Genomic DNA, 23458 nt, shown 5'->3' on the forward strand with positions numbered 1-23458 from the left:
ACCTCAATAGACCTTATCGAGGCTATGATCCAGGGGGAGCTAAAATTATTAAAATTCAAAATTAATTATTAAACTTAAAATTCAAAATTCAAAATTCAAAATTAATTATTCAAAATTTAAAATTCGAAATTAATTATTAAACTTAAAATTCAAAATTATTAAAATTCTAAATTAATTATTAAACTTAAAATTCAAAATTCAAAATTCAAAATTCAAAATTCAAAATTCGAAATTCGAAATTAATTTTCAAAATTCAAATTCAAAATTCAAAATTCAAACTCGAAACTAATTATTCAAAATTCAAAATTTGAAATTAATTATTAAAATTCAAAATTCAAAATTAATTATTAAAACTCAATATTCAAAATTCAAAATTCAAACTCGAAATTAATTATTCAAAATTTAAAATTCGAAATTAATTATTAAACTTAAAATTTAAAATTTGAAATTAATTATTAAAATTCAAAATTCAAAATTCGAAATTAATTTTCAAAATTTAAATTCAAAATTAATTATTCCAAAATTCAAAATTCGAAATTAATTTTCAAAATTTAAATTCAAAACTAATTATTCAAAATTCAAAATTCAAAATTAATTATTAAAATTCAAAATTCAAAATTCAAAATTCAAAATTCAAAATTCAAAATTCGAAATTCGAAATCAATTATTAAAATTCAATTTCAAAAATTCAAAATTAATTCAAAAATCCAAAAATCAAAATAGAAGGAGGGTCAAGAATAGCTGGCAACTCCGAAATCTATTTACCTGACTGGGTAGCCGAACTTAATCTACTCGAAATGGGTAAACAAGAGTAGATTATCCGACAGGGTAAGTAAGGATAGATTAAAAGGGTTAGATTTAACTTGAAACACAGTACTGGTAAAGTTTTTGGATGATAGTACATTGGGGAAGCTTGGGCATCGCATGTCTAGGAAGATATGGCTTCGACCTGGTGCATTTGGCCAAGTGGAAGCTACCCTTAAATGGATCCTAACTAGTTAGACCAAGGTTCAATATTAAGTTCAATGGGTAGGACTATTTGGAAAACCTCAAAGGCATGGTTACTTTAATGAGCTCCTTGTGACTCACCATAGCCCAGAAATTTATCCAAAGAACGCTTACTTGTTGAACCCAAAGCTAAACCCGAATCTAACATAAAGTTAAACTAAACCCTAAAAATTGAACTAATTCATCTCACAAAATTATAGGATTCCCTGATTTAGAATTTAGATCGGTTGAGATGACTAAAGATTAAAAATTAAATTAAATTAAATTAATAGTTAAAAATTATCAATTAATCATTCAAATCCAATTAATAATTAATTCAAATTAATTATTAATAATTCAAATTAAATTGATAATCAAATCTTCAAAATTATTTAAAAAATCATTTTTAAAATCCTTTTAAAATCATTTAAAAAATCATTTTCAAAATCCTTTAAAAAAATGATTTGAAAAATATTTTCAAATTTATTGAAAAATCATTTTCAAAATACTTTAAAAAATCATCTTCAAAATCCTTTTAAAATCATTTAAAAACTCATTTTCAAAATCCTTTAAAAATTATTTGAAAAATCACTTTCAAAATATTGTCAAAAATTATTTGAAAAATCATTTTCAAAATCATTTTAAAAATTATTTGAAAAATCATTTTCGAAATCTTTTAAAAAAAAATTATTGAAAATCACTTGAAAATCATTATTTGAAAAATAATTTTCAAAAAAAAAAAAAATTCAAAACTTATGTTTTATATGAACTGCAAAGACAACTCCATCTCACGCTCACTCATAAGCTAAATATGCTTGTTAATCTAGAATGAGTGAGATGGAAAGTTAGGAAAATAATTTTAACCTCTCATGCCTAGACTTCTGAACCCAAAGAATTTATTAAGGCATTAATTAAGGGGAAGTGATTTTGAGTTGGTTCTAAAATTAGTTTATATTCAAAATAAAAATTTGAATTGTATTCAAAATTAAAAACTACTTTTGACCTGTCTTAAAAACTCAGGATATTTTTAACTTAGCTTTAAAATTAACATCATTTATGACCTGACCTTAAAACTACGCCCTTATGTAAAACCCCTTTAAGCTAAGTACCTAATCAAATCCTCTTTAACTAAACTCAATTAAACTACACTCTAGACTTAGCTATTTGGCAAGATGTTCTCTAGAGGCAATATTAAAGTTTAAGCATGCTTGTACTTAAGGGCTCTGATACCTGATCAAAACCAAATCTTGACTCATGCTTGGACCTTAGGGCTCTGATACCTTACTAAAACAAAATTTGTAAACTATTAAACACTAAGGTTATCGCTTCTCCTTTGCCTTAAGTATCTTTGAAATTCATTTATCTTAAGCAGCTTTTCAAAAACTTTTTCAAACTTAAAACTTTCAAGTCTCTTCTATTTGAAAATTTTTTTTGGAATTTTGTTAGAAAATTATTTAAGTTGAAACTTTTTCGAAAATTCGTTAAGTTGAAATTTTTTTTGAAAAGTCTTTAAGTTAGAAAATTCTTTAAGTTGGAAATTTTTTTTTGAAAACTCTTTAAGCTGCAATTAACTTCTTTAAGTTGAAAATTTTCCTTGAAAATTTTTTTTAAGCTTGAAAATTTTTGAAATCGAAAAATTTCTGAAGTTGTTTGAAAATTTTTTAAAATTTTGGAAACTCCTCAAAATTCACTAAGTTAAAAAGAGTTGAATTCTTATTTAAAATATCACAAAGAAAAATCTCCTCAAGCAAAATCAATGGTTTCAAGTTTTTTTTAAAACTATTTTCCTTAGCAAATTTTCTTTCAAAAATGTTGCTATTAAAACCAATTCTAAGATGTTGCTTTTCACTTACCCCTTTTTGCCTCTTACCTATGTTTTTCAAGCAAACTCTACTAAATTTTGTTTTGAAAATTTAAGTTTTTTCAAAACTAACTTATTTTTGATATATGGCAAAGGGGGAGAGTAGAGAAATTCAAAGAGAATAATTTAAACTTAAAAGGGGAGCTTATATTAAGGGGGAGCTATGTTTATTAGTAGAGAAATTCAAAGAGAATAATTTAAACTTAAAAGGAGAGCTTATATTAAGGGGGAGCTATATTTATGCTTATCTTGCTATCTTTCTTGTGCTTATACGTAATTGCATATTTTTTACTTAACGTTGAATTTCGGTTGCCATTATCAAAAAAGGGGAGATTGTTGGTGTGGGAAGCATCCGACGATCGAACCTTAGTTTTGATAATCGCAAAGGATTCAAAGTTAAGTTAGTTTGTGATCTAACATGTTGAATGAGTGTTTCAGGAAAGTCCTAACTGCGATTAAGCAGGTGAAAATCCTAAGGGGTGGTAACCTTAGGTCCTAGGGGGTGGTAACCCTAGGTGAAGGAAAACCCTAAGGGGGGGTAACCTTAGGTCCTAGGGGGCGGTAACCCTAGGTGAAGGAAAACCCTAAGGGGCGGCAACCTTAGGTCCTAGGGGGTGGCAACCCTAGGTGGAGAAAAACCTTAGGGGGTGGTAACCCTAGGTCCTAGGGGGTGGTAACCCTAGGTGGAAAGTCCAGTCGGTCTGGAGGACCGGACTGGCATCAGGTAATCTCTCCTGAGGGGAGTAGGTGAGGACGCGCTCCCCGTAGAGGGAATGAGGCGCGGGTCGACCTAGGGTTTCGCTGGAAATCCGGTTAGACTTTGACAACCAAGACCGCTTCTTCTTTACTATGATTTATCAAATTCTAACACTTTCTTGCAGGGTATTTGCTCGGACTAACCTTGTTTTGCAGGAGAGGAACCTGGAAAAGGTGGTCCGGCCGGATGGATCCGGCGCCGGAGGTCCAGCGCCGAACAGTCCAGCGCCGGACCAAGTGTTATCCTCGCCGCGCCACGTGGAGCATCCTGGTTGGTTGGCCACTCAGGCACCCGGAAGGGATCCAGGCGCCCGGAATGTCATATAAAAAGAGGGTCGAGGGAGCAGCTAAAGTACAACAAATTCTAAGCTTTCTTCTGTGAAGTGCTGCCATCGAGACGACCTTGAAGTGCAACGACTCGACGCCGACGACCTGAAGCTCAGACTCTTCGATCTTTTGTTGTCGGTATTAGTTTTCGCTTTACATAATTACAATCTCTACTATATTCCAGTTGTAATATTTTACGAGCTTATAGTTGTTGCCCACGGAAAGCGATCAAGGATCGCGGGCCTTCGAGTAGGAGTCGTCCCAGGCTCCGAACGAAGTAAACTCCCTGTGTCGTTCTGTGCTTGCTTTACTTTTTCCGCTGCGTTACTCAATTCTACGATTCCGATATTTCGTAAAACGAAATAGCCACGAGCGCTATTCCCCCCCCCCCCCCCCTCTAGCGCTTTCGATCCATCAGGTCACTCCTAGGAATGACTTCCCTTGTAACCTTCTTTGTGACTTTTTTAGACTTCTTAGAAGTCTTAGTCACATTGGTCTTGCTAAAAGAACCTTTAGGGATTCCTTTCCTAGTATCCTTGACTTGACCTTTACACCTAGAGTTGGTCTCATAGCTATATGGAACCCTATAAAAAGAAGTCACATCTTTCTTGACTTTAGATTTGTATCCCAAACCTTTATAGCCATTGGATGGCTCTTGCCTAGCTTTTCCTAGGTTATGCTCATTTTGACCCCTAAGCATGTTTTCCATTCTTGCTAAAGTCCTTTCTAAATTATCAAGTCTTGTCCTCAAGACTTGGTTTTCACTCCATAAATCCCTATATTTTGGTTTTTCATTGAATCCTTGAGCATTTCTATTTTTAGGCATATATCTAAAGTCCTTAGAATTATTGCCTAAGTAGCTATCTACCTTCCTAAACTTAGGTATGGTAGATCTAGCATGAGGAGGAATATATTTATCCTTAGTGCCATCATGCTTCCTACTTTCATGATAATTAGCATTAAAATGATAAGAATTATTTCTAGCATGTTTTTTATCTTGAGTCAAAGGAATAGATTCATTAAATGATACCATGGTTTTTACCTTGGAAGCTCCCCTTAGACTTGTGCTTCCTCCTTTGACTTTGGTTGTTTTCTTCCCCTTTGGACATTAGCTTCAATAATGCTCCTTTTGGTTGCACAAGAAACACACAATGTGTTCCTTGCTCCTTTTTGTTGTGGGGATTGTCTCCTTGGGCTTCTCCTTGCCCTTGAGTGCTACTTGACTCTTCTTCTTGGCTAACTTGGGGCATTTGCTCTTGTAGTGTCTATGCTCCCTACACTCAAAGCAAATGATATGGTTTTTATCTTTTACAATTGAAGTTTCTATACCTTTGCTTGTAGGGATGATGCTTGATTCTCCATTTGATGTAGCTTGAATTGTGGAGGTTGCATCATCTTCTTCTTCTTCTCCTTTTGAGGATGTGGGTGCTTCCACCTCTTCAACTCTTGAGGATGTGGATACTTCCACCTCTTCCTCTCTTGAAGATGTAGAAGATCTCTCATCTTCTTCTTTCTCCTCCTCTTCCTTCTTCTCCTCGAATGTTGATCTTATGTTAACATCGGATTGGTCATTCTCTTCTTAGAACAATGAGCCCTTCTCCTTAGGCTCCTCTACTCCTTAGAATTGTGATGGGTCTTCATGATAGGCAATGATCATTTTCCAAAGATCACATGCACTTGTGCATTCACCTACACTCACAATGATATTAGAAGGTAATAAATTTAACAAGATTTTTGTTACCTCCTTATCCGCCTCCGCTTGCTCCCGTTGTTCCTCGGTCCAATGTCGAGGTCGGAGGTGCTTCCCCTTATTATCCTTTGGAGGCTCAAATGGATCTTCCAAAGCAACCCATTGATTCCAATCCATTTGGAACCAAGTTTCCAACCTTGTCCTCTAATAATTGAAGTCTTCTTTGTCGTACGGAGGTGGAATTCGGATATCCCATCCGAGTGGTCCTTCGGACTCCATCTTCTTCCTCTAGCTTCTTACTCTCTTGGCGGTTAGTCCGTAGAAGAGCGACCTCGCTCTGATACCAATTATTGGGACCTTTGTGCCCACTAGAAGGGGGTGAATAGTGTTTCATCGCGCACTTGTGCTTGCTTCGTCTTGATATGCAGCGGAAAATAAAAATACAAACACATTACAATGCTAACACCTAGGGTTTACTTGGTATCCACCTCAAGATGAGGTGACTAATCAAAGGATCCACACACGATGCTATCTCCACTAATGAAACACTTCTTCTCGGTCGCAACTGGAGGCCGAAAAGCCTCGTACAAACTCACACAACAACACAAACAAAAATACAAGAAGAGAGTACAAGATACAAATGAAAACACTAATTCTTCTTGCTTACTTGTTGATTGTTGTTGCCTCTTGAACCTTGAGAGAACACTCCCAAGAGCCTTCAAGAACTGGTAAGAATCTCGGAGGAGATCGCTGGTGAAAATCGCAGAAGAAGAACGTAAAGTTCTGGCGAAGAAAATACTCCGCCTAGGCTTTAAACAGTGCTCCCAATCGATCGAATTCATCCCCAATCGATTGCGACGTCAGCACCACTCTATCGCAGTCATCCATCACCTGCATCCTGTGCAACGGTCACTTCCCAATCGATCGACCGATCGATTGGGACTTCCTGAATCAATCGCCAGATCGATTCATAACCTTTCTGTGCTCTCGCATCCGTGTGAGAGCTTCTACTGCCCGATCGATCGACCGATCGATTGGCAGCTCCCAATCGATCGCCCGATCGATTGGGAAATCCTCTGTGCTCGTGATTCCACATCCCAATCGATCGACCGATCGATTGGGCCTTCCCACAATCGCATCACACTCCAATCGATCAGTGGATCGATTGAACCCTAGTTCAATCGATCGCTCGATCGATTGACCAGCCTGGACTTGACTCAAACTCAAGTCCAAAGTCTCCAACCCAACTCTTGGTCAACCGTGACCTGTTGGGTCTCCATGCCTAGCATTTGGCCACACTCGACCAACCTCGAATTAGTCTTCTAGCCTCCTCCATCAGCCTTGCGTCCCTCGGATCGAATTAGTCTTCTAGCCTCCTCCATCAGCCTTATTATCCTTTGGAGGCTCAAATGGATCTTCCAAAGCAACCCATTGATTCCAATCCATTTGGAACCAAGTTTCCAACCTTGTCCTCTAATAATTGAAGTCTTCTTTGTCGTACGGAGGTGGAATTCGGATATCCCATCCGAGTGGTCCTTCGGACTCCATCTTCTTCCTCTAGCTTCTTACTCTCTTGGCGGTTAGTCCGTAGAAGAGCGACCTCGCTCTGATACCAATTGTTGGGACCTTTGTGCCCACTAGAAGGGGGTGAATAGTGTTTCATCGCGCACTTGTGCTTGCTTCGTCTTGATATGCAGCGGAAAATAAAAATACAAACACACTACAATGCTAACACCTAGGGTTTACTTGGTATCCACCTCAAGATGAGGTGACTAATCAAAGGATCCACACACGATGCTATCTCCACTAATGAAACACTCCTTCTCGGTCGCAACTGGAGGCCGAAAAGCCTCGTACAAACTCACACAACAACACAAACAAAAATACAAGAAGAGAGTACAAGATACAAATGAAAACACTAATTCTTCTTGCTTACTTGTTGATTGTTGTTGCCTCTTGAACCTTGAGAGAACACTCCCAAGAGCCTTCAAGAACTGGTAAGAATCTCGGAGGAGATCGCTGGTGAAAATCGCAGAAGAAGAACGTAAAGTTCTGGCGAAGAAAACACTCCGCCTAGGCTTTAAACAGTGCTCCCAATCGATCGAATTCATCCCCAATCGATTGCGATGTCAGCACCACTCTATCGCAGTCATCCATCACCTGCATCCTGCGCAACGGTCACTTCCCAATCGATCGACCGATCGATTGGGACTTCCTGAATCAATCGCCAGATCGATTCATAACCTTTCTATGCTCTCGCATCCGCGTGAGAGCTTCTACTGCCCGATCGATCGACCGATCGATTGGCAGCTCCCAATCGATCGCCCGATCGATTGGGAAATCCTCTGTGCTCGTGATTCCACATCCCAATCGATCGACCGATCGATTGGGCCTTCCCACAATCGCATCACACTCCAATCGATCAGTGGATCGATTGAACCCTAGTTCAATCGATCGCTCGATCGATTGACCAGCCTGGACTTGACTCAAACTCAAGTCCAAAGTCTCCAACCCAACTCTTGGTCAACCGTGACCTGTTGGGTCTCCATGCCTAGCATTTGGCCACACTCGACCAACCTCGAATTAGTCTTCTAGCCTCCTCCATCAGCCTTGCGTCCCTCGGATATCTCTCATCCTTCACGCCTTGCCTTCAGAAGCTTCCTTTGGCCTCATCCTAGTTGTCGGGTCTTCCTTGCTAAGTCATACCAGGACTTAGCTTGCCAAGACCACATGCTTGGACTTACACCCTTTGCCAAGATCATACTTGGACTTTCCAATTGTCTGGCTCCTCACTAGGACTTTCCACTTGCCTGGCTCCTCACCAGGACTTTCCAATTACCTAGCTCCTCACCAGGACTTTCTCCTGCCTAGCTCCTCACTAGGACTTTCCCATTGCCTGGCTCCTCACCAGGACTTTACCTTGCCTAGCTCCTCACTAGGACTTTCCGATTTCCTGGCTCCTCACCAAAACTTTCCCCTGCCTATCTCCTCACTAGAACTTTCCAATTGCCTAACATCCAGTTAGGACTTTCCCAGTCAAGTCTCCTGTCAACCTTAACCTACTTGACTTGTATTATCATCAACCTGGTCAATCCTTTGACCATCTCCAAACTAGATGATTGCTCCAGCAACCTCCTTATATTGTCAAACATCAAAACTCAAATCTTGACTCAAGCTTGACTCAACTCAAGCTTAGTCAAACTAGTCAAACTTGACCTAGGGAAATTGCCTCAACAGAAACTAGTTCCTATATGTTCTTCTATTTCTCCTAATTATATAAATGTACTTGATCCTGTTTGAAATCTGCAAAGACGTGCGCTGGCTCTGGTGAACGATGATCCCGGATAAAGATAACCTTCTGTAGATCTGGAAGAAGCCCTCCGCGATCCTACACACAGCAAGATAAACCAACAAAGCGTTAGCGACCTAAGACTGGGGTGGGGATCCCTAGCTAGGCCCTCCGACGCTCAAGTCATTTTCTCTCTCAAAGGTGGAAGAAAGGAAGAAGAACAGTAACTGAATTGAAACAAAGTTTAGATGCTAGAACTTGAATACCTTGCCAACGGAGAGGACTCCCCTTTTTATACTACCTCACGTGACCTCCGTAGTCATAAAGTATTCCCCAGTTCGTTAGCGTCTGTTAGGAGATGAAGTCATCTTCTATACTTCGTGTAATATTCCTTTTAAGGAATCTTTTTGTACCCCGGATATACCTCTTTTATCGTTTGTGACTTATATTTGTGATGGGGGACACATCATTGTAACTGAAGAAGCTTCTAGAAGATTTCCCGCCAAATTTGCGAGGTTGTTATATTTTTAGTTGGTCCTTTAAACCAGTCACATTTGTAATATGAATACCATCTGTTAAGTGTGTCTCGGGCAGTCATTCAAGCCGGCCATACATGTTAAGAACATCTCTTGTCGGTCATGTCTCAGTCGGTCGTTAAGGTTGACTGCATATATAAGCTCATTGGTACCTGCTTGTTACGAACCATATATAAAATTAAGTACCTTTATGTTCGAGCAGGCTTTGCCCGGTCGGGCATATATGAACACATGGGTGCTCGCTCGGCCTTCGGTCGACCGGTAATATACTAGAAGTTATACATAAGGCTAAGTGTCTTTATGCTCGGGCGGGCTTTACTCGACCGAGCGTGTATGAGCACATGAGTGCTCACTCGACCTTCAGTCGGTCGGTGACATGCTGAGAATCATATATAAGGCTAAATGTCTTTATGCTCGGGCGGGGCTTTGCCCAATCGAGCATATATGAGCACATGAGTGCTCGCTCGGCCTTTAGTCGGCCGATAATATACTGAGAATCATATATAAGGCTAAATACCTTTATGTTCGAGCAAGGCTTTGCCCGACCGAGCATATATGAGCATGTGGGTGCTCGCTCGGCCTTCGGTCGGCCGATAACATGCTGAGAATCATATATAAGGCTAAATACCTTTATGCTCGGCGGGGCTTTGCCCAACCTAGCATATATGAGCACATGAGTGTTCGCTCGGCCTTCGATCGGCCAGTAACATGCTGAGAATCATATATAAGGCTAAATGTCTCTATGCTGGGGCGGAGCTTTGCCCGGACGAGCATAAATGAGCATGTGGGTGCTCGCGCCGCCTTCACTCGACCGGCCACATATCCCTCATATCTTTCTTGACCTAAACCTCTCTTTCACTTATCAGGTCGACCTATCATAACCCGTATCAGTACTCAAAAATTATTTTGACCCAATATATTTTGCTAAGTGATTGTTTGAACATCAATGTGTCTAATGCACCTCAATGCTATTAAAAAAATGGCCAAGGCGCCTGTAATGCATTGGAGGTGCATGGTACATGCACGAATTATGTTATATTATTAAGAGCAAAAAATATTAAATTGAAAAAAAAAATCGGATGTGAACGAGATGTGCGGCATAAGGTCCTTAAGTTATCATTTCTACACATATGTATATATACACGAAATTGATATGTTGTCCGACACCTCCTCGTGACCGTGAGTAAAATCCAACGTAAGCTATCTGACACAACTGAAACATAAGTTTTTTAATCCCTCTCTCATCTACATGCAACAACTTTTCTATCTTTCCTCTTAAATTAAAATAAACAACTTTTCTCTCTTTCTTCTTAAATTAAAATAAAATTCTTATTTCTCTCTCCTCTAATTGCATACAACAATAACTGTGGTACTTATTTTTAAAAGTGGTGTAGCTGCTATAACGTTGTAGCAGCTACTACACAATAACTGCCACATGTTATAGTAACTACATAATAATTGCGTCGGAGGGCCTTGCTAGGGACCCCCTCCCTAGTCTTTGGTCACTAACGCTTTGTTGGATCGTCGGGTTGTGTGCAGGATTAAAGGAAAGCTTCATTTCAAGTTGAAGAAGTCTTCTATTGGTTGAGAAACCATCCACTAGAGCCAGCGCGCCATCTCCTCAGCTTTTAGATAGAATCAGTATCATTTCTAAATATATATGTGTGTGTGTGTGATTTGTGTTATAATGCTAAATAAATCAAAATGGAGTCGTAACATTTATAATAATCCACTTAACACTTGCTAATAAGACCGAACAAGAATCATAAATAAATCCTAAACCAACACCATGGCACTAATTAGGAATGTGTACATAATATCAATGAAAAAAAGGAAGTGATAGTGTAAAATGTGCATAACACTAATTCGGAAGTGATAGTGTAAAATGCCTCATTAATTGTCTGATCTTGTTCATGTAAAGAGATGTTGTGCTAAGGTAAAATACCTCCTATGATTTACTTATCTATATCTTGCCATGGGGTCAACGACGTTGGACTATTTGAGGTGAACGATATCACCTTTTACTCCAATAGCTAGTGTGCACTAATAAACACAAACCTTATTTTTAGCTGCTTTGAATATATTAAATCCAATTGCTTTCATAGCTCAGTTGGTTAGAGCACCCGTTTAGTAAGCGGGAGGTCTTGAGTTCAAATCCCAATGAAAGCATATTAATTTTTGAAAATCATATTATTAATGAAATGGGTTTATAATTTTTTTAATTATTCATGAAAGCATATTAGATTATTAATCAAATGGTAAATACTAAAGGAATATTGTTGTTTGTACTAATGTTTTTTATGTATACTTAATTAATTGAGAAACATGTTTAGTCAACTAAAGCAATCCTAATTATTAGTGGACATCTTGAGTTCAAATCTCAATGAAAGCATATTAGATTTTGAAAATCAAATTGTTAAAAGGTTTTAAGTTAAGTTTTATTATTGTTCTAAAGGAATATTGTTGTTTGTACTAATGTTTTTTATGTATACTTAATTAATTGAGAAACATTTTTAGTCAACTAAAGCAATCCTAATTATTAGTGGACATCTTGAGTTCAAATCTCAATGAAAGCATATTAGATTTTGAAAATCAAATTGTTAAAAGGTTTTAAGTTAAGTTTTATTATTGTTCTAACAAGTTTGACTGAGTATGTAGGAAAGTCCTAAGTGATCTCAGAAAAGGTGAAAGTCCTAGTTAAGGTTAGGCAAAAGAAGTTCTAGTGAACACTAGGCAGGTGGAAAGTCTTAGTTGCAACTATATAAGGAAGTCCTACTCTGTGGGGCTCGTAAAGTCTTGACAGGTCGAGAATGTCGGGTAGAAATTCTAGGGTTGAGGATACTAGGTTAAAGTCTTGGGGGTCGTGGACACCTAGTGAAAGACTGAACAGATCGGGGTTCGGACTTCCAATGAAAAGTTCTGAGATCTCGAATACTGAACAAAAGTCCAAACGGTCTGGAGAACCAGTTTGGCAAAAGATAAACTCTCCTAAGAGGAGCAGATGAGAATGCATTTCTCGTAGAGGGAACAGTAGGTGTTAGTCTGAGATAGAGTTTCAGCAAAACGCAAAGTCAAGACCGGACAGTCCGGATACTGTTAAATATTACTCTGCTTTACATATTATGACTTGTTGGGATAACTTGGTGTTGCAAAAAAAACAAAGGCTGGAAAATGACTGGATCCAAGAGCCCGGACTAGGGCGAATCCAAACACCCGAGTGAGCTGAGGTGGAACACGCAGATTAAACAGTGTACGTCATAGTCTAGGTGCCCGGAAGGGTTTGGGCACCCGGAGGTGGATAAAACTAGTCGAATAGAGTTTCGACGAGAGCATGCCATGTCAACACTATGGGGGCACCCAGGGACTCGTCCAGGTGACCAAATGGGGCTATAAAAGCAGGGTTCGACCGGCACCTTGAAGACATTAATTCCAATGACTTTCGCTCTTGCGCACTGATCAAGAGAAGACTCTATGACGCCCAAACACTGCTTTGATGATCGAAAGCTCAAGTCTTCAAATCTTTATTTGTCGGTAACTTTTATATATTCGCATTTACATTTTAATCAAGATATCCTTTGTAATACTTTGAATCGTTAGTAGATTGTCCAATTAAAGTTATCGACGATCACGGGTCTTGGAGTATCAGTCATCACAAGCTCCGAACCATGTAAAATCAACATGTGACAATTGTTTCTATTCTTTCGTCTCTTTGCTTTCTTTCCATTGTGTTATTCTCTTTGATAGTTTTACGAAAAAGTGAAAAGGTCATGAGCGTTATTCACCCTCCCTCCCTTCTAGCACTTCCGATCCAATAGTATATCTGGAGAACTAGATGAACACATAAGAACTAGTTTTGTCTCATTCCTAGCTCTCCAGGTCCATTAACCGACTTCGGGCAATTTTTTTAAAAAAAAGCACGCAAGTTTGTGATGAATTTGATATTTATTCTAAAATTTGCAACAAATCCATAGATTTGTTGAAAAATTTGCCATGAATCCATGGATTTGTTGCAAATTTTGTAACGAATTCCAAATTCGTCATAAACTTGGGTATTTTTTTTAAAAAAAAACTAAATTTCTTGAAGTCAATTAATAGACCTAGAGAGCTCGGAATAAGACGAAACCAATTCCTATATGTTTTTCTATTTCTCCTGATTTTATAAATGTACTCAAAAATTATTTTAACCTAATATATTTGGCTAAGTGATTGTTTGAACATTAATGTGTCCAATGCACCTCAACGCTATTAAAAAAAATGGCCAAGGTGCCTCTAATGCATTGGAAGCGCCTGCGCCATGCACGAATTATGTTATAGTATTAAGAGCAAAAAAATTTAAATTGAAAAAAAAAATCGGATGTGCACAAGATGTGCGGCACAAGGTCCTTAGGTTATCATTTATATATATATATATATATATATATATATATATATATATATATATATATATATATATATATATATATATATATATATATATATATATATACACACGAAATTGATATGTTGCCCGACGCCTCCTCACGACCATGAGTGAAATCCGATGTAGGCTATCTGACACGACTGAAACTTAAGTTTTTTAATCCCTCGCTCATTTACATGCAACAACTTTTCTCTCTTTCTTCTTAAATTAAAATAAATTTTTTATTTCTCTCTCCTATGATTGCATACGACAACAACTATGGTACTGATTTTTAAAAGTAGTGTAGCTGCTATAACGTTGTCGCAGCTACTACACAATAACTGTCACATGTTATAGTAACTACACAATAATTACGTCAGAGGGCCTTGTCAGGGACCCCCTCCATGGTATTTGGTCACTAACGCTTTGTTGGATTATTGGGTTGTGTGTAGGAGCAAAGGAAAGCTTCATTTCAAGTTGAAGAAGTCTTCTATTGGTTGAGAAACTATCAACTAAAGCCAGTGCGTCATCTCCTCAGCCATTAAACAGAATCAGTATCGTTTCTAAATATGTGTGTGTGTGTGTGTGTGTGTGTGATTTGTGTTATAGTGCTAAATAAATCACAATAGAGTCGTAACATTTATAATAATCCACTTAACACTTGCTAATAAGACTGGACAAGAACCATAAATAAATCCTAACCAACACCATGACACTAATTAGGAATGTGTACATAATATCAATGAAAAAAAAGGAAGTGATAGTGTAAAATGTGCATAACACTAATTCGGAAGTGATAGTGTAAAATGCCTCGTTAATTGTCTGATCTTGCTCATGTAAAGAGATGTTGTGCTAAGGTAAAATACCTCCTATGATTTACTTATCTATATCTTGTCATGGGGTCAATGACGTTGGACTATTTGAGGTGAACGATATCACCTTTTACTCCAATAGCTAGTGTGCACTAATAAACACAAACCTCATTTTTAGCTGCTTTGAATATATCAAATCCAATTGCTTTCATAGCTCAGTTGGTTAGAGCACCCGTTTAGTAAGCGGGAGGTCTTGAGTTCAAATCTCAATGAAAGCATATTAATTTATGAAAATCAGATTATTAATGAATCGGGTTTATAATTTTTTTAATTATTCATCAAATTGATGGTAAATACTAAAGGAATATTGTTGTTCTTACTAATGTTTTTTTTTGTATACTTAATTAATTGAGAAACATTTTTAGTCAACTAAAGAAATCCTAATTATTAGTGGGCATTTGAGGTCTTGAGTTTAAATCTCAATGAAAGCACATTAGTTTTTGAAAATCATATTGTTAAAAGGTTTTAAGTTAAGTTTTATTGTTGTTCTAACAAGTTTGACTGAGTGTGTAGAAAAGTCCTAAGTGATCTTAGGAAAGGTGAAAGTCTTAGTTGATGTTAGGCAAAAGAAGTTCTAGTGGACACTAGGCAGGTGGAAAGCCCTAGTTGCGACTATATAAAGAAGTCCTGGTATGTAGGACTGGCAAAGTCTTGGCAGGTCAAGGATGACGGGTAGAAATTCTAGGGTCGAGGATACTAGGTTAAAGTCCTGGGGGTCGCAGACACCTGGTGGAAGACTTAACGGATCAGGGTTCAGATTTCCAATAAAAAGTCCTGAAGTCTCGGATGCAAAGGAAAAGTCCAAACGGTCTGGAGAACCAATTTGACTATAGGTAAACTTTTATATATTCGCATTTATATTTTATCAAGATATCCTTTGTAATACTTCGAACTGTTAGTAGATTGCCCAATGAAAGTGATCAACGACCGCGAAGTTTGGAGTATGAGTCATTACAAGCTCCGAACCAAGTAAAATCAACATGTGTCAATTATTTCTATTCTTTCGTCTCTTTGCTTTCTTTCTGCTACGTTATTTTCTTTGATAGTTTTATGAAAATGTGAAAAAGTCATGAGCGTTATTCCCCCCCCCCCCCCCTCCCTAGCATTTTTGATCCAACGATATCTAATCAGAAGAACTAGACAAACACATAGGAACTGATTTTGTCCCATTCTGAGCTCTCTATGTCCATTACTTCGACCAATTGTTTTTAAAAAAAATACGCAAGTTTGCGAAGAATTTCATATTTATTCTAAAATTTGCAACAAATCCATGGATTCATTGCAAAATTTGCGATGAATCCATGGATTTGTTGCAAATTTTAGAACAAATTCTAAATTCGTCGTAAACTTGGGTATTTTCTAAAAAAACTAAATGTATGAAACCGATTAATAGACCTAGAGAGCTCGAACTAAGATGAAACCAGTTCCTAATGTTCTTCTATTTCTCCTAATTATATAAATGTACTCAAAAATTATTTTGCACCATATATTTTGATAAATGATTGTTTGAACATCAATGTGTCCAATGCACCTCAACGCTATGAAAAAAAATGCCCAAGGCACCTCTAATGCATTGGAGGTGCATGGGGCATGCACAAATGACGTTATAGTATTAAGAAAAAAAATTAAATTGAAAAAAAAATGGATGTGTACGAGATGTGCGGCATAAGGTCCTTAGGTTATCAATTATACACATATGTATATATACACGAAATTGATATGCTGCCCGACGCCTCCTCACGACCCTGAGCAAAATTCGACATGGGCTATCTAACGCAACTGAAACTTAAGATTTTTAATCTCTCTGTCATTTACATGCAACAACTTTTCTCTCTTTCCTCTTAAATTAATATAAATAACTTTTTCCTCTTTGTTTTTAAATTAAAATAAAATTCATGTTTCTCTTTCCTATGATTGCATACAATAATCACTATGGTACTGATTTTTAAAAGTGGTGTAGCTGCTATAACGTTGTAGCAGTTATTACACAACAATTGTCATATGTTGTAGTAACTACACAATAACTGTGTCTGACGGCCTTGTTAGGTATCTCCTCCCTAGTCTTTGGTCACTAATGCTTTGTTGGATTGTTGGGTTGTGTGCAGGATCGAAGGAAATCTTCATTTCAAGTTGAAGAAGTCTTCTATTGGTTGAGAAACCATCAACCAAAGCCAGCACGCCATCTCCTCAGCCTTTACATAAAATCAGTATCATTTCTAAATATATGTGTGTGAGAGAGAGATTTGTGTTATAATGCTAAATAAATCACAATGGAGTTGTAACATTTATAATAATCCACTTAACACTTGCTAATAAGACCGGACAAGAACCATAAATAAATCCTAAACCAACACCATGACACTAATTAGGAATGTGTACATAATATCAATGAAGAAAAGGAACTGATAGTGTAAAATGTGCATGACACTAATTAGGAAGTGATAGTTTAAAATGCCCCATTAATTGTCTGATCTTGCTCATGTAAAGAGATGTTGTGCTAAGGTAAAATATCTGCTATGATTTACTTATCTATATCTTGCCATGGGGTCGACGAAGTAGACTGTTTGAGGTAAACGATATCACCTTTTACTCTAATAACTAGTGTGCACTAATAAACACAACCCTTATTTTTAGCTGCTTTGAATATATTAAATCCAATTGCTTTCATAGCTCAGTTGGTTAGAGCACCCGTTTAGTAAGCGGGAGGTCTTGAGTTCAAATCTCAATGAAAGCATATTAATTTTTGAAAATCATATTATTAATGAACCAGGTTTATAATTTTTATTATTTTTTTATACTTAATTAATTAAGAAACATTTTTAGTCAACTAAAGCAATCCTAATTATTAGTGGACATTTAAGGTCTTGAGTTCAAATCTCAATGAAAGCATATTAGTTTTTGAAAATCAAATTGTTAAAAGGTTTTAAGTTTTATTGTTGTTCTAATAAGTTTAACTAAGTGTATAGGAAAGTTCTAACTGATCTTAGGCAAGGTGAAAATCCTAGTCAAGGTTAGGTAAAAGAAGTTCTAGTGGACACTAGGTAAGTGGAAAGTCCTAGTTGCGACTATATAAGGAAGTCCTGGTCTGTGGGGCTGGCAAAGTCTTGGCAAGTCGAGAATATCAGGTAGAAATTCTAGAGTCGAGGATACTAGGTTAAAGTCCTAGGGGTCGCAGACACATGGTGGAAGACTTAATGGATCGGCGTTCAGACTTCCAGTAAAAAGTACTGAGGTCTTGGATGCTGAGCTAAAGTCTAAACGGTCTAGAGAACCGGTTTGGCAATAGGTAAACTCTTCTGAGAGAAGTAGATGAGGATACGTTCCTCATAGAGGGACCAGTAGATGTCAGCCCGATCTAGAGTTTCAGCAAAACTCAAAGTCAGGACCAGACAACCCGAAGACTATCAAATATTACTCTACTTTACATATTATTACTTGTTGGACTAACTTGGTGTTCCAAAAAAACAAAGGCTGGAAAATGACTGGGTCCAAGAGCCCGGGCTAGGGCGAATCCAGGCACCCAAGTGAGCTAAGGTGGCACATGCAGATTGGACATCGTATGTCATAGTCCAGGTGCCCGGAAAGGTCCGAGCACCCGGAGTTGATAAAACTAGTCGAATAAAGTCTTGACGAGAGCACGCCACATCAACACTATGGGCTATAAAAGGGCTATAAAAGGAGGGTTCGACCAACACCTTGAAGACATCAATTCCAATGACTTTCGCTCTTTTAGGTTGATCAAGAGAAGACTCTACAATACCCAAACACTGCTTTGATGATCGAAAGCTCAAGTCTTCAAATCTTTATTTGTCGGTAACTTTTATATATTTACATTTATATTTTATCAAGATATCCTTTATAATACTTCGAATTGTTAATAGATTGCCCAATGAAAGTGATCGACGACAGCAAAGTTTGGAGTATGAGTCATTACAAGCTCCGAACCAAGTAAAATCAACATGTGTCAATTGTTTCTATTCTTTCGTCTCTTTGCTTTCTTTCCGCTACGTTATTTTCTTTGATAGTTTTACGAAAATATAAAAAAGTCATGAGTGTTATTCACCCCCCCCCCCCTCTAGCACTTTTGATCCAACAGTATATAATCAGGAGAACTAAACGAGCACATAGGAACTAGTTTCATCTCATTCCGAGCTCTTTAGGTCCATTACTTCGGGCAATTTTTTTAATAAAAAATACACAAGTTTGCAACGAATTTCATATTTATTCTAAAATTTACAACAAATCCATGGATTCTTTGCAAAATTTGCGATGAATCCATGGATTTGTTGCAAATTTTGTAACAAATTCTAAAATTCGTCGTAAAATTGGGTATTTACAAAAAAAAACTAAATTGCATGAAGCTAATTAATAGACCTAGAGAGCTCGGAATGATATGAAACTAGTTCCTAATATTCTTCTATTTCTCCTAATTATATAAATGTACTCAAAAATTATTTTGACCCAATATATTTTTCTAAATGATTATTTGAACATCAATGTGTCCAATGCACCTCAACGCTATTAAAAAAATGCCCAAGACACCTCTAATGCATTGGAGGTGCATGGGGCATGCACGAATTACGTTATAGTATTAAGAGCAAAAAAAAAATTAAATTGGAAAAAAATCGGATGTGTACGAGATGTGCGGCATAAGGTCCTTAGGTTATCAATTATACACATATGTATATATACACGAAATTGATATGTTGCCCGACGCCTCCTCGCGACCATAAGCAAAATCCGACGTGGGGTATCTAACGCAACTGAATCTTAAGTTTTTTAATCCCTTTCTCATTTATATGCAACAACTTTTCTCTCTTTCCTCTTAAATTAATATAAATAACTTTTTTCTCTTTGTTCTTAAATTAAAATAAAATTCTTGTTTCTCTTTTCTATGATTGCATACAATAATCACTATGGTACTGATTTTTAAAAGTGGTGTAGCTGCTATAACGTTGTAGCAGCTACTACACAATAACTGCCGTATGTTGTAGTAACTACACAATAGCTATGTCCGAGGGCCTTGCCAAGTACCCCCTTCCTAGTATTTGATAACTAACGCTTTGTTGGATCGTTAGGTTGTGTCCAGAATCGAAGGAAAGCTTCATTTCAAGTTGAAGAAGTCTTCTATTGGTTGAGAAACCATCAACAAAAGCCAGCGCGCCATCTTCTCAGCCTTTAAACAGAATCAGTATCGTTTCTAAATATGTGTGTGTGTGAGAGAGAGAGAGAGAGATTTGTGTTATAATGCTAAATAAATCACAATGGAGTCGTAACATTTATAATAATCCACTTAACACTTGCTAATAAGACCGAACAAGAACCATAAATAAATCCTAAATCAACACCATGACACTAATTAGGAATGAGTACATAATATCAATGAAAAAAAGGAACTAATAGTGTAAAATGTGCATGACACTAATTAGGAAGTGATAGTGTAAAATGCCTCATTAATTGTCTGATCTTGCTCATGTAAAGAGCTGTTGTACTAAGCTAAAATACCTCTTATGATCTACTTATCTATATCTTACCATAGGGCTGACGACACTGGACTGTTTAAGGTGAATGATATCACCTGTTACTCTAATAGCTAATGTGCACTAATAAACGTAAACCTTATTTTTAGCTGCTTTGAATGTATTAAATTCAATTGCTTTCATAGCTCAGTTGGTTAGAGAACTCGTTTAGTAAGCGGGAGGTCTTGAGTTCAAATCTCAATGAAAGCATACTAATTTTTGAAAATAAGATAATTAATGAATTGGGTCTCAATGAAAGCATACTAATTTTTGAAAATAAGATAATTAATGAATTGGGTTTATAATTTTTTTAATTATTCATCAAATTGATGGTAAATACTAAAGGAATATTGTTGTTTGTACTAATGTTTTTTTTATACTTAATTAATTGAGAAACATTTTTAGTCAACTAAAGCAATCCTAATTATTAGTAGACATTTGAGGTCTGGAGTTCAAATCTCAATGAAAGCATATTAGTTTTCGAAAATCATATTATTAAAAGGTTTTAAGTTAAGTTTTATTGTTGTTCTAACAAGTTTTACTGAGTGTGTAGAAAAGTCCTAACTAATCTTAGGTAAGGTGAAAGTCCTAGTTAAGGTTAGGCAAAAAAAATCTAGTGGACACTAGGTAGGTGGAAAGTCCTAATTGCGACTATATAAGGAAGTCCTGGTCTGTGAGACTGGCAAAGTCTTGGCAGGTCGAAGATGTCGAGTAGAAAATCTAGGGTCAAGGATACTAGGTCAAAGTCCCAGGGGTCGTAGACACCTAGTGGAAGACTTAACGGATCGACGTTCAGACTTCCAGTAAAAAGTCTTGAGGTCTCGGATGCTAAGCAAAATTCCAAACGGTTTGGGGAACCGGTTTAGCAATAGGTAAACTCTCTTGAGAGAAGTAGATGAGGATGCGTTCCTCATAGAGGGAGCAGTAGGTGTTAGTCCGACCTAGAGTTTTAGCAAAACTCAAAGTCAGGACCAGACAGTCCGGAGACTATCAAATATTACTCTGCTTTACATATTATTATTTGTTGGACTAACTTGGTGTTCCAAAAAAAACAAAGTCGGAAAATGACTGGGTCCACAAGCCAGGACTAGGGTGAATCCAGGCACCCGAGTGAGTTGAGGTGGCACACCCAGATTGGACAGCGTATGTCATAGTCCAGGTGCCCGAAAGGGTCCGGACACCCGGAGGTGGATAAAACTAGTCGAATAGAGTTTTGATGAGAGCACGCTACGTCAACACTATGGGGCACCCAAGGACTCGTCCAGGTGCCCGAATGAGGCTATAAAAGGAGAGTTCGACCAACACCTTGAAGACATCAATTCCAATGACTTTTGCTCTTGCGTGCTGATCAAGAGAAGACTCTATAATGCCCAAACACTGCTTTGACGATTGAAAGCTCAAGTCTTCAAATCTTTATTTGTCGGTAACTTTTATATATTCGCATTTACATTTTAATCGAGATATCAATTATTAGTAGATTGCCTAATGAAAGTGATCTACGATCGCGAGCCTTGGAGTATGAGTCATCACAAGCTCTGAACCAAGTAAAATCAACATGTGTCAATTGTTTCTATTCTTTCGTCTCTTTGCTTTCTTTCAGCTGCATTATTTTTTTTGATAGTTTTACGAAAAAGTGAAAAAGGCATAAGTGTTATTCACCTCCCTCCCCCCTCTAGCACTTTCGATCCAACAGTATATAATCAGGAGAACAAGAAGAACACCTAGGAACTGGTTTTGTTTCATTCCAAGCTCTCTAGTCCATTAACCAACTTCGGACAATTTTTTTAAAAAAATACACAAGTTTGCGATGAATTTGGTATTTATTCCAAAATTTGCAACAAATCCATGAATTCGTTGCTAAATTTGTGATGAAACTATGGATTTGTAGCAAATTTTGTAATGAATTCCAAATTCATCATAAACTTGGGTATTTTTTTAAAAAAAAACTAAATTGTCTGAAGCCGATAAATAGACCTAGAGAGCTCGGAATGAGACGAAATCAGTTCCTATATGTACCCTGATCATATAAATGTACTCAAAAATTATTTTGACCCAATATATTTTGCTAAGTGATTGTTTGAACATCAATGTGTCTAATGCACCTTAACGCTATTAAAAAAATGCCCAAGGGGCCTCTAATGCATTGTAGGTGCATGGGGAATGTACAAATTATATTATAGTATTAAGTGTAAAAAAAATTAATTGAAAAAAAAAATTGTATGTGCACGAGATGTGTGGCATAAGGTCCTTATGTTATCATTTATACACATATGTATATATACACGAAATTGATATGCTGCCTGATGCCTCCTTGCGGCCATGAGTGAAATCTGACGTGGGCTATCTGACGCGACTAAAACTTAAGTCTTTTAATCCCTCTCTCATCTGCATGCAACAACTTTTCTCTCTTTTCTCTTAAATTAAAATAAACAACTTTTCTCTCTTTTTTCTTAAATTAAAATAAAATCCTTATTTCTCTCTCCTATGATTGCATACAACAATCACTGTGGTACTGATTTTTAAAAGTGGTGTAGCTGCTATAACGTTGTAGCAGCTACTACACAATAACTGCCACATGTAGTAGCAGCAATTGTGTAGTAGCTGCTACAACGTGTTGCAGTTATTGTGTAGTTACTGCATCGTTATAACGACTACTGTACAATTATAGTGGCTACTACACCTTTGTAGCGGCTACTGTACCGTTGTAGCGACTACTTCACAATTGTAACGGCTACTGCATAGTTGTAGTGACTACTACACCGTTGTAGCGGCTACTGTACAATTGTAGTGGCTACTGCACAGTTCTAGCAGCTACTGCACAGTTGTAATAGATACTATAACATTATAGCATCAGTATCACAGTGCTTGTTGAATGTAATAATAAGAAAAAGAAGACAGGATTGTATTTTCACTTAAGCAGAAAGAGAGAAAAATTATTGTATACAGATAAGAGAGAGATTAAAAAAATTAAGTTATATATATATATATATATAACTAAAAAAGTCACAATAAAGTCGTAGCATTTATAATAATCCACTTAACACTTGCTAACAAGACCGGACAAGAACTATAAATAAATCCTAAACTAACACCATGACACTAATTAGGAATGTATAAGTAATATCAATGAAAAAAAGGAAGTGATAGCATAAAATGTGCATGAGACTAATTAGGAAGTGATGGTGCCAGGTCTTGCTCATGTAAAGAATTGTTGTATTAAGG

General features: G+C 37.0%; 4 non-coding genes across 4 annotated transcripts; all 4 read left to right on the plus strand.

Moving 5' to 3' along the window:
- Positions 1–11541: 11541 nt before the first annotated feature.
- TRNAT-AGU lies at positions 11542–11615 on the plus strand. Its single transcript has one exon. It is a non-coding gene; the product is annotated as a tRNA-Thr (tRNA).
- Positions 11616–14861: 3246 nt separating this feature from the next.
- Positions 14862–14935, plus strand: TRNAT-AGU. The gene has a single exon. It is a non-coding gene; the product is annotated as a tRNA-Thr (tRNA).
- A 2442-nt stretch (positions 14936–17377) lies between these two features.
- TRNAT-AGU lies at positions 17378–17451 on the plus strand. The gene has a single exon. It is a non-coding gene; the product is annotated as a tRNA-Thr (tRNA).
- Positions 17452–20372: 2921 nt separating this feature from the next.
- On the plus strand, positions 20373–20446 carry TRNAT-AGU. The gene has a single exon. It is a non-coding gene; the product is annotated as a tRNA-Thr (tRNA).
- The last annotated feature ends 3012 nt before the right edge of the window (positions 20447–23458 follow it).

The sequence above is a fragment of the Zingiber officinale genome, chromosome 4A (assembly GCF_018446385.1).
Source record: "Zingiber officinale cultivar Zhangliang chromosome 4A, Zo_v1.1, whole genome shotgun sequence".
NCBI classification, from domain to species: Eukaryota; Viridiplantae; Streptophyta; class Magnoliopsida; order Zingiberales; family Zingiberaceae; genus Zingiber; species Zingiber officinale.